We start from the raw sequence: 11,339 nt of genomic DNA, 5'->3' as shown, positions 1-11,339 counted from the left end.
GCTGTTTCTCCATCCTCCGTTCTCCTCCACACAGCGATCCGAGAGCTGTGGAATAGGCGTGTGCATCCCTTTGCGCAGAATACGGGCAGTGAAATCGTCGCACAGAAAGCTCGACTTTGAGGTAAGGAGACTCTCAAAACTGCTGGATTTAGTGAAAAGCAGAAGGTACAGGTGCTCCTTTGAACGGACACTGTCCGTGCACGCAGTGCAACTACGCTGTCATGTGGCTCTTGTGGTGGTGGAGGGGGCGACTAGATGTTTAGCTTCTCCTGGTGCAGTCTTTCATTAAACATCAGGGACTGGTCAGTGGCGTCCCCAGCTGTGTCAACTTGACAGGGAAAAACGGAGAACTTGCGCCATTTGCGAATACAGGACGACCCCCCTCGCGCTCACGGGCACGCGCACACACACTCCAACACACAAAAGCACCTCGTCTTTGGCTGGAAATGGAAAACACATATGGGGAACACTCGGAGATGTTGGCAATCACCGAGTTTCATTCGTGCGTAAATGTTCGCTGACCGTAAAAGCGCGCCTTGCCCGTACGAGGCGCGTGCGGTAGGTTGCATGTGTAAGTGTGTGTGCGTCCCGGGGAAGAATCCGCTGCTCGCTGCCTAAGTGTTTCGTTTGCGTTGAAAAGCAGTGGGATACACAACGGTGCCGTTAATCAAACGAGAGTGGCGAACAACGAGCGCGGCGCTTTGGGACAGCGAGGAGATGATTCCTCGGGACCACCCCGGTCCAGGAATCCCTAAGGGGAGTCGCTTGTGGTGAGGTGGGGTCGTTTGGGATGCTGCACATTTATTATTCTATCTATGTGCACTCGGATGATTAAAGGGGGTGTGCTTTTACGGCGCCGCCGTGCCGTTCTAACGCGCAATTGGCGCTGCTTTGAAAGACGGTGACAGTTCTCCCTCCTAACATCTTATATCACATGAACTCAGTTATCGTTTCTTTGCTGTTATAACCACCGCACTACAGTCCCGCTAAATTGTTCGCAGTTAAATCGAGTCGCTTGATAACTGTGACGTGAATTTAGAGGCTTCCATAAGCTTGGGCTGTGTAAATGGAATCCATTTCAAGTTAACTGGATGAACCTGAGTATGTTATTCTCTGTGATTACTGGATCCATGCTGCAGCTTGTTCAATGTTCCTGCATGAGTGTGCGATGTTGCATTTGTGTATTTTGGTGGGGGTAGCCTCAGGCCAGGGTACTGTGTGTAATGCACATTAACTAAATGTTTCTGTAGCCATTACATTAACATAAAAAGAAATTTCCACTGGACAACAAAGTGGAGCATTGGCGTTATTGACTAAATACCGGTTTTAGTGCCATATTAAGAAATGATTAAAGCCCCAGTGGGGCATCAGGCTCATTGACCCTGACTATTGAAACACATCACGTTCCCTTGACTTGTTTGAAATTACCAGATGATATTTGGCTCCGTCCTGCCTGCTCGGCCAGTTTGAAAAAGGAGCTGGTTTCCAGTGGAGACATCCTCAATCAATTCTCGTTTTCTGTCTGGAATCCATCAGATGTGAAAATGGTGTAATGTAACAGTGGGTGCTGTTACAGAGCAGGACGCAGTGATCATTTTGTCCCTTAAGTGGGAGAAAAGGGGTCCGTGTGGCAGGACAGTGAATTCACAGAAAGAAATGGCTGTTTTTTCACCGACATTAAAGGACTTTTCCACCTTTGTAGCCACTGTTGCATTATACGCCCACAAAATGTATCACAGATGCAGAGGTTGTTTCAGTAGTTATGTCAGATTTCCAACCTCTTCTGTTTTGGGTGTGAATAAAAAAGGCTCAGATGAAAACTCAATCAAACAACTCACAAACACCCGCACATTTTTCTAAACATGTTGGAACAATCGCAATCCCTTTTCTGCCTCTGCAAACAGTCTCCTTCATTGACCAGTGCAGACAACATAGAAAGAAAGCAATATGCTATTAAAATGATGGTCGCTGTGTCTCATTTAGCCTTAAAATTGATTCTCATTTGTTGGACCACAACAAATGAATAGGCTAGAGCTGAATTTGTCAGGGCTCATTTTGGTGCCCCGGCATGCGGGGCACAAATCCCATTCTTTCTTTTCACCATCACATTAGAGGCCCGGTAATGACGGCACATCTTGATGGGCACATGAGGATTAAGCGCTTATCCTGGCATCTGCTTAAGGTTCCTGCACACACCATTGTCAGAGGAGTAAGTGATCTGGGGTGTGGGAAAAGCAACAGTGACACCGAATGGTATCGGTTCATTAGTCTGTATAATAACTTAAGGAACACAATTTCCTGGCACAGGACTAGTGCAATGTACAATATCTGACAAGACATTTCAGACACCTGACCAGAACATGCTCAACAACCCAAAAGGTCTTGAAAATAAGGGCACTTAGTGATTTGAGTTAAAGGCTAATGTCACCATGCTAACTTGATAACTTGTTAATGCTATTGTCCTGATGTTAAGCAAGTGAAAGGTTTAAGCTATGTTGACATTTTACTGCTCAGCCAAGTACATCCAAGAACTGAAGAACTTGAGTGACTATTTTCAAGAAAATCTCAAGAAAACCCTCCTTCATTAGCTCCTTCTTCGTGGCAGGAACAGGAACATGAAGCCTTAGTAACAAGATTAAGTGTATGGTGGTTGGTACAACGCACTGGCAATTGTGGTAAAAAAGAACAGAAACACAACTGCTCTTGACTCCAGCCATAAGTAACGTAACAACAAACAAATACTGGGAAGTGGACTAATAGTCCGGGTTTTAGTCATATCATTGCATGCTGCGTAGAAGTCAGTGACATAGGTATACCAGTCGGCAGTTATATCACATCTTTCCCCAGTAGTTAAACTTCAGAGGATCCCCAGAATTGTTAGTGTGTGCATTATCTATAGTAGATGTTGGTCCAGAGCACCGGAGTTTGGGAAAGCACACGGTGTACCGACTCAGAAACCGAGTGATGAACTACTGCGGATCGGGCATGCAGCAAAATATCTTTTGATCACCTAAAACCAGGTCTAGTGTAAGTGTACACACTATATTTAGAATATTGTCACTGCTTCATTTTGCCATCAGACAGATGACCAACAGGAAACTGAAGCCATTCTATTGATCTCTTCAAAACTACTGGGCTCTACTGACAAAAACAGTAATTGTTACCTTGCAGTACGAGGCAGTTGCCAGCACTCCACTCTCCCTCTCCAAACTGGTGGAGTGCCAATCATCTACTGTAGGTTATACATCGATAAGGATACCATTCAACCCCACTTCAAAGAAACTGAACGATCCCACACAGCCTTACTGAATAATGTAAGAGTTGACGACCACGTTGGCAATTGTAAACAAGGATCAGATTTCCTTGCCATTAATAGTGCTGGAATCAAATCCCATTACCTCACCCCCTTAATACTGGCTGGAATATATAGAGTATCCTTTGAAAGCCCTGCTATCATCTCTGGAGTGTATCAAAGCTCAGCGCAGGCATCCTGCAGTAGCGAGGAAGCAATAGTGGTCTGCATGACAAGGTGAAGAGTGTTTTCATGCTGTTCTAAGGATGCATGGAAACTCGGGGCAGAGCAGATGGTATTTTTCAAAATGAAAGCTCTCAGTGTTGATTTAAAGTTTACATGAACGGAGGCTGCAGATGAGAACGGTTTGGAGAAGCAGCGGGTGCATTTGAGAATACTCCACCAAGACAGCGTCCTCACCTTGCCGCTCGTCTCATTTCATATATCATGGCCGTCTCTCTGCCCTCTCCCTTTCCCCTCCAGCCCCAAGTCTTACAACCCAAGCTGAGGTCGTTTTGCATATTGCATATCAATAAAGAGAAACGGAGCTGGGGGTTTTATGGTGCCCTCAGAAACAACCAGCATATTGGCAGCCATGCAAATGCGCAACATAAGCACACCCCGGTCGGTGTGTTTTATCAACTAGTATAAATACATGAGTAGTTATTTTGAAGTCTTATCATTAAGCCACTAATGTTACCTTGAGTCGAAATAAATCAGGGTGCAATTGCAATGTTAGGTAAACTACACACAGTCAGATCAGATGTGGAGTGGCATGATAAGAGGGATCTTGATATGTGTGTAGACGCATTTTCTTTCTTTTTTTTTCCAGTGTGATATTCACCCAGGTTCTGAAGAGGCTAGCATGGCTGATTCATGGTCTAATTTGACTTGCCGGCTAATATCCCTATGGTAATTAACAGTATAACATTTACCTTTGAGTTAATCAGCGGATGTAACATTAGTCATTTAAAATGTTGCCTGTCCTGCAGCTGCATCCTTCTCACGGAGCCGAACAGAAGGAAGCGGGGAGATTACTGTCGTTATGAGACACAGGCGGGCAGAGATGAGATGATTAGATGTTGCAGACATTACCGAAGCTAAAATAACCAGGTACACTCGTGTTTTTTTTCTTTTTCTTTTTCCTAATACCGAGTGGCAGTCTCGGGCTGAAACGTTGCAACGGATGAAAAATTCGCCACCCTTGAGCTCGTTGTAGACAAACATTAGTCATGAACAGATTGCATATGCCATGAGGGTGGCATTTTAATGGAGCCAAACATATAGCAGTTGCATTGCTTAGTTACATGTTATACAAATAGAAATGAGTCACATCAATTATGTCGAATTGCGCGTAATGTCACGTAGCTTACTGCACTTAATTCAGGTCCCTCTCATTGCTTTTCTAAGCGGACACTGCCACATACATATATGGACAGCAAAGAGTTGGAGCTTGCAGTGTTGTTGGTAAAGGAGAGATGTATGGGGAGGGAAGGAAAAAGTCAAATTGGACACGAAATTAGCAAATGCCCTCGTAACTCATTGGGTGAAACTGTGGCCAGGTTTTCCACCCAATTAATATATGTTGCCCCAACTCAAACCAAGCAAATCCAATATGAAATACGGTACAATTAAACTGAGTTAGTCTGAACTATTTTCATTAAATATTCATGAAGTATAATTATTACATGAACCCGATGCAATTTATTTTTATTTGTCCAACTCAAATGTTTTTAATTAATTAGAAATAAAATACAGTTAAATAAATTCAAAATGAATCATTTGTTGCCCCATTAAAACACAGAAACCGAGACAGATGGTGTTATTTATTGAAAACAGCGTTGGAAAAGTCAGACCGCGAGGGCATAAATGAGCCCATCAACATTTTTATGTAATTTTCCAGGAAATGACAAACTATAAAACACCATTAGAGCGACAATATGACTTCTTTTTCGTCAATGCTGGGCCAGGTATTAGCATATACGTGGTGCAAGGCATATCATGACACCTCTTAAACACCGAATTTTATTTCATTTGGGACTTGAAAGAACCTGGAGCTAATGTTGGCCAGTTTCATGCTGCGGCACAACGGAGGGGCTGCGTAACGGGAGGTATGAGCTAAATAATGAGATTTTGTGAACCACTCGAATGGAGTGCCAGGATGAAAATGTGGAGCTGGAAATGAGCAAAATAGGTCTCCTTTAAGATTTTAATTTATTTGATACAGTGTGTGTGAAAATGTAAAGGGCGCCACACAAAATTGACACACGAAGGTCGGCTTATTCATCGTGGTGAGTGCTACTTAGGCTGTGAAAGGAGCGGCATGATCTCACCTCATTTGCAGCTCTGGAATTAGCTGTCGGATATAAGGACAAATGCAAAAATGAGATTTTAGCATCTACTGTACTTTATTTTGTTGATCACCTGACCTGCGTTAATAATGTTTTTTTTTTCTTCTGTTGTGGGAAATACAGGAATAGTCTTGTGAATTGTACCTTTACTAGAAATGAAAGTGTGGAAGGGCAATGCTACATTTGCTCGGTGCCTTTGTCAAACCATCTGATTTAATGGGAATAGCCACGCAACCAGGCACTTGAGGCGGACGCCTAGATAAAGTCAAGACACTTGCTGGAGAAGAAATGAGCAATACCGAGCAGCAGTGGCACATCAAATAACCAGAAGATCTCGATGGACGTCTGATTGGCTTATCAGGTGTAGCCAGTGGACAGCTGGCATTGCCAAAATGAACGGTATACAAACAAGCGAAACATAATCATGGGCACAAGACGAGTGCCTCACATGATGTAGAAATGATAACCATTATGGCGGCCACCCATTTCTGTTATTTACATATAGTTTTTGAGAAATTAAGCTTCTCCATCCAAGCTGTATAAGTATGGGGTCACCTTATAATTTGGCAGGCTGTGGTTCCAAAAGTCTCTCTCTGTGCTAGTCGTTAGTAATATTGGCCAGTGCGCCTTCCTTGAAATGACATGAACTTTTGTTCTTCATACATAAAAAGCTCACACAAATCCCAATATAAAATATACACCGATCAGGCATAACATTGTGACCACCTTCCTAATATTGTTTAGGTTTCCCTTGTGCCTCCAAAACAGTTGTGACTCATCAGATATTGGACATGGACCTTCTGAGGGTGTCCTGTGGGTCCTTTGGGTCCTATGGGTTGAGGGGAGGGGCCTCTGTGGATCATCCCACAGATACTTGATCAGTTTGGGATCTGGTGAATTTGGGAGGCCAGGTGTTCCTAATGTTATACCTAATCAGTGTATATACATGGGCTTGTAAGATCACCTACATAGATGGTGACATTAAAGCAGCTATTGCTGTCTGCATACATAGCGGTTAAGCAATGTCGTTTCGTTAGTATCATTAATATAATCTTCCCATAGGCATTACACAAATGTTACGGCTCTTCTTATAGGGCTTAATACCACTCTGACCATTTCTGTTTGCAGTCATTTTAATGCCAATCTTTACTCCTGTGTCAAAAGGGCTTTGTGTCCTCTCTTCGCTGGCAGGCGTAGCATGTTGGCGACAAGACAAACATTAATAAAATAGCGGGGCCGGGTGTTGTTTAATCCAGGTTTGGCGGGGCAAGGGCCTGACACACACGTGGCTGCGCTTTCGTCTCATTCACACTTCTTTTTTTAATTGTAAGTACACCCCCGCACTTAGCAGTGTTGCCACAGCGGAGCCAGTCTTGCTGGAGTGTTAGCACCTTGTTTTGACACGTTTACCCCCGGATGATGAGGTTTAATCACACCCGCTGTTCTGATTGCAGGATAGCGGGTCTAACCAGGCTCATCGTTAATCGTACAGGGCGCGCTCTGAGTGGATGTGCGGGCCGCTCATCGTGCTATTAATGATGTAATGGAGAGAAACATGCGCGGCGAACCCCCGGCACTCCAGTACAGTCCCTGCGTCTGAACGGCCCCGTGGATGGGACCTGAAACAGAGCTTGCAGGCGAGCGGCAAGGTTAAAGAGGCGAGTGTAATTGCTGTAACCTATCTGGGTGGAAAAAATGTTTGCTCATGTTCACAGTGTACTCTTCTCTGATGCACTTGGGCATGAAATTGTTCCCCTTTCCACCCTAGCAAGCCGTGAGCCCAAGTCCATTGCCCGTCCCTAGCCAGGCGGGGCGGCCTCTCTCCATGTTTGTGTGGGTCTGCGCACACCAGGGTTGTCTGTTTGCCTTCAGTCGCCTGTGCAAGTGTTTGCTTGAGTGTTTGTTGATGAGTGTGTTTGTGAGGGGCTGGGTGGGGTGGGGTTGGAGGGTGAGCGGAGGATGGTTTGGTATTGGGCGTCAGCTGGCCCTCTCCATTCCACGCTGAGTGACAGAATAAGTGAGCGAGCGCTGCAGTGATTATGGGCTGCATGGAGAACTGCGGCAGAATGATTACTGAGCATTTCATGGTAAAATCAGAGAGAGAGGGAGAATGAAACGGCGTGTTAGGGAAGCCGATTTGAGGAGTGTGGCTCAAGTGCTTCTGCAAAGGAAACATATTAGCATATGTTCAATCATATATTGATGGGGGAGTGTGTGCGCGGATGAGCATGTGTTTCCAGGCCTGCCTTCTTTCGCGATTGATGAATTTTATGATAGATGAGCGTTACACGAGTTCAACAGGTCATTTAGTGTGAAAATATGACATGTCTGTGTGTGTGTGTGTGTGTGTGAGCTGTTGAAACACGAGGCAGACACAATAAAATAACTCCAGCACTTTCTCCTGTGTTATGTCCCTGAGAAGCACCTAAGGAGATGTGTGTTCGCGCCACAACTGTATGTTCTGTACCAACTCCCAAGGCAAACACACACATTCTGTAGATTTCTCCTGCAAACAGCCATCCGTTGCCTCGGTTGTGTGCAGGAGAAACAGTAAAAACTGTTGGCACCCAGTTGTGAAAAACATTCTTTTCTTCCGCATGATTGCACTGACGGAACCCACTGTTTTGATGAAAATGTCATAAAACGATTTTTATTAATCAAGACAGAAATTACGCATCTTTACGGAGTTTGTACTCCTGATGAGCGCAGAAACCACTGATTTATTTGTTCACTGAACAAGTTTATTTCACCCAGGAGGTCACGTAAATGTATTCTTCGGTTTTAAATGAAAACGCTGCACCCTTACTTACTGTTATGTTTACTGAAATAGGAACCACAGCTAGTGGTAGGTCTCAGTTTATTTTGTAACCAGATTGCCACATTTGGATATCGCCAGCTGATTCACTTTAAAACATGCGCACGGTGTCTGTACCTACTTGCTAGGAGATGGACATTCTTCACTAAACATGCTGTTTAATTTTGCATATTCACATGGGAACACCTCTATGTGTCAATATGTTCTGTGAATCATCAGGCTGTCAGCTGACGTCAGCGCTGCTGAGGAAGGTGAGGGACACAAAAATGTAAAGAGGGGGATTAATAAAATTCCAGGAAATATCTACATTCTTTTAACATTGTTTCACCGGATATAAGCATTTGTGTGATGTAGTACCATTGACTGTATACACTATGGACAAACCCATCATAACTCAAATAGAGTTACAAAAAAATTCCCACCCCCCGTACTTGGCATAAATAGTGAAATATTTAGACCATTTAACTATTTAGACCAAAACATTTTTTTTTGCACCAGGCTGTAAACATGTTTAATAGTGCTGTAAAGTTGGCCTTTTTAACATGAGGGTCAATGGGGATTTGCTCGCTTTTGGAGCCAGCCTCAAGTGGCCACTCGATGAACTGCAGTTTTTTGCACATCAATATGGGCTGCATCTTTGAGCCGCAGTACAAGACATTTATATATGAAACATAATAAGGGGTATATACATTTTTTGATTCAGGTTACTTTTTTTGTACCCATTGGAAGATTTGTTTTGCAGTCAGTCAGTATTAAAATACTATAAAGACAAAAAAAAAAAAAAAAATCAAAAGTTCAGGACTGGGTCCTGAACAAATAATAATATATATTATAGAATTATAGTATAGTAATATTACTTATTATTATACATAAGCTTCTTAGTCAGTATGATAATATTGAAACTAGAAACCAAAGAAACCAGTGTTTGTACCCTAAACAAGGCAGTACACGGTAGATCGCTGATTCATAGACAATCCTGGAAAGAAGCTGACTGATTGGATTTGAAATGATCTCTCCCCAGTGGGAAGTAAATGGAAATGACATTAAAGGACTTGATGCCAGTTTAAATGACTTGTCAAACTGGATGTTTTTCATGGTCTAGGCATGGCCTCTCCATCCTGCCTGCAGCATGAGAGGAATCCGTTTTACCTGAAGATGATCACTCGATGGGGGAGGGAGGTGGGGGCCAGAATAAAGGAGGATAGGACGATAGCCTAATGGAGTGGATGAGCAATTGTGTCGATGACTCAGAATGAAGGGGTGGCGGTCGTTTGATGAATGGTTGATGGAAGGGGGGCAGGGGGACATGAAATGATAGAGAAACGAGTAGTCTTTAAAAGCTACATCATGTGGTGGCGATTCATTTCATTCGCCTCCTCTACTCAAGGTGCTTCATTTAAAAATATCTACCTTTCCTTCCTTTCTTTCTTTTCCCCTCAGCGTCAGTTCTTCCACTCGCTCAACATTCATCCCGTCCCTCATCTTTTCTGGCTTCTTTCCTGCCTTCTGTCTTTTTCACCAGATTTCCTGTCTTTTGGCTTTTTACTTCTCACTGTGCCTGCCCCCTTTCATGCTCCTTCCTCCCTTCCCCTTTCTCCCTTCCTCTCTCTTGTCACCATTTCGTTCCTTCCACTCTTCGCCCATGTCATCTTCATCCTATTTCACTAATGCCCTCTTAATATCTGCCTCCGTCGCCTCTTGCCATCTTCATTTTCTCGTCTTTTCCTCCTATTTTTATTTCACTACATTCGTCATGCTTGACTCTTCCTCGTCTCCTCATGATCTCCGGCCCTCCCGCTCGTCTTTGACAAGCCCCTGCCCCTACATTTCTGGATCCCCATCACTTTCCCTCTGCATGTTTTCCTACCTCTTCAACATGGAGCGGTCCCTTGCCCCCTCTTTACAGTCCTCGTCGTCTCTGGTAAGCGGGGCAGGTGGCGGCACACGCTTTCAGTGGGACATGCCTGTGCTCGGATTTAAATAGATAATGGCAGAGCTCTAGTGCTCGTTGGGCCCTCTGAATAATGCAGGAGATCCTAAAGGCATTGTTGCCAGGCATCACTGATGGTGACATGCATGCGCCAGCTCACAAGCTTGCAATATTGATACAGAGAGAGAGGAAGGGACTCCGTAGCAGTTATTTTTCTTCCATAAGTGAGTTTTGTTCTTAAAGTAGACTCCTGCCTTTTCACTTAGTCAAACTGAAAGGACTGCCAACTTAGTAAAAGCAGATGTTTCGGAAAATGGTGAGCATCATATTTTTCTCTACTTCATAGTAATAAAAGTGTCGAGCGGCTATATGAATTACAACACTGAACCATAATGAGCAGTGTGACACTTTCGCAAAGCAGGAGATTCCTCAGAGGAAGTCAAGGTGGTTTGAGTCCCATGGAAGTCCATGTATTGACAGTATTCTGTATTCTACTCAAAGTCACAAGCTCCCTCCTGATGCACATCCGGGCATGTGGACCGTACCTGGTTAAATACTTCCTTTAAACTGGAACAGTGCTTAGGACAAAAGAACACCAGTACAGACAAGAACACATATGAAGAAACGTCCAACACACCTGGTTTTACCCCTTATTTTTGTAGGGAACACCAAAGAGAACAAAACTCTTCCTTCGAGGCTGCCACTTTAAATCATTTTTGAGTCTAAATCTAACTAAGTTAGGAAGATAACGTCGTAGTGTCAAAAAATGTTTCAATTTTTCATCAGTGGTTTGTAATGGGTCTGGAAGACAATGAAAAATGAATACATAAGTGCTTTCTGAAAGCTTCTGACATGTTACATAAGCCACACATGAAGTAGTTTCTGGAACCAAGTAGTTTTAGAAGTAATCTATTCTCCTTTTCTAGAATTTAGTATTTAAAATCTGCACAG

At 43.6% G+C, this 11,339-nt stretch overlaps 1 protein-coding gene across 1 annotated transcript in view; it reads left to right on the top strand.

Annotated features, from left to right (window-relative positions):
* dlgap3 (discs, large (Drosophila) homolog-associated protein 3) overlaps nucleotides 1-11,339 on the top strand; it is a 117,465-nt gene continuing 106,126 nt past the window's right edge. Inside the window, exon 1 of the mRNA XM_047605915.1 lies at nucleotides 1-121. The gene's annotated coding sequence lies outside the window, so the exon portion shown is untranslated. The remainder of the gene's footprint in view (nucleotides 122-11,339) is intronic.

This window comes from Mugil cephalus, chromosome 14, assembly GCF_022458985.1.
Source record: "Mugil cephalus isolate CIBA_MC_2020 chromosome 14, CIBA_Mcephalus_1.1, whole genome shotgun sequence".
Classification (NCBI taxonomy): domain Eukaryota; kingdom Metazoa; phylum Chordata; class Actinopteri; order Mugiliformes; family Mugilidae; genus Mugil; species Mugil cephalus.
This window is presented reverse-complemented; position numbering and strand designations above follow the sequence as displayed.